Raw genomic sequence first — 1,362 nt, 5'->3', positions numbered from 1 at the left:
CTCCCGCCCTCACACCAACCACCAAAACTCCTGTAAGCCAGGATCAGCAGTGGCACGCATTTTATGACACCGAGCGGTGAAGCTCGGCCAGTCTCAGGAAAACTAATATGTCATTATCCTGCAACTAAATTAGTCAAATAGCAAGATAGAGAGGAGTTGGAAATATTAACTGTCCACCTCCATGGCAATGCGGAGGACTAAATCATGATCTAAGGAGGCGTTTTAACCTCAAGGATAGGGACGTTTACAACTAGATAAGCTACTTATAAGGCACCACGGATAAAATTAAAATAAAGGTTCCTATCACATGAGCTGTTATTAATCTATTTATTTAATTCTTGATTGCCTCGATGGCGTAGTTGTAATTGTGCACGATATAAGTACGACTACCGCGCTGAAGTCCTGGGTTCGAATACCGGGTCGGGGCAAAATAATTGTGACTAGGTTTTTTCCATCTTAAAAATTACGCAGTCGCAGCTCGGAGTCAGGAAGTTGGCGGTATGATACCTCCGTGTCTCGGAAAGTACGTAAAGCCGTTGGTCCTGCGCCTGATCTCTTCGGTTGTATTGGATAAACTAATTGAACTGTATTCCGTTTACCATCAGGTGACGTCATTTAGCCGTACCCGTGTTAAAACAATTCATAAATTCTTCTAATCATATAACCTGTGTGTACCTCCAAAACCTGTACCCGTTCGATTAACTGATATGTATGGACAGACCTTTAAGTTTTTACACAAAACACCAATTTCCTGTATAACAATGTACATAACTTTACATAATTAAATGATTACAACGTTGACTTAACGCCTGTAACGTAAACCCGTATCTGTGTCTCTTGGATTAGGGATTATTTTTAATGTTACAACATATATCGATAGTTGGTAGGCTAATTGACTGAATTTATTTGCGATATTGAGTTTTATATATATTCAGAAACATCACATTTTTCTCTGTTGATTATATGAACCTAGTCTCAATTTTAGAAAAAACCCTTGTTAATTAGTCTGCTTGCCATATATACCTATATATATATATATATATATATATATATATATATATATATATATATATATATATATATATATATATATATATATATATATATATATATATATATATATATATATATATAGCTTTATGTATTTACAGAATAAACTTAAGAGCGTCAAGTTTGTAATGAACTCGAGATAATAATATGAAAAACAAGGCACGAGAGTCCGTGTCGTTTTCTTGTGATTGGTCGAAAGACTAGCACGTCATTCACGCATTGGTCTCTCGACAAATCACAAGCTCAAACGACGCGTACCTTCGTGTCGTGTTTGTTCAACTATATTCTAAGGAGGCTGATGTGTTTCAAACT

This window comes from Manduca sexta, chromosome 7 (genome assembly GCF_014839805.1).
Source record: "Manduca sexta isolate Smith_Timp_Sample1 chromosome 7, JHU_Msex_v1.0, whole genome shotgun sequence".
Taxonomy (NCBI): Eukaryota; Metazoa; Arthropoda; class Insecta; order Lepidoptera; family Sphingidae; genus Manduca; species Manduca sexta.
This window is presented reverse-complemented; position numbering follows the sequence as displayed.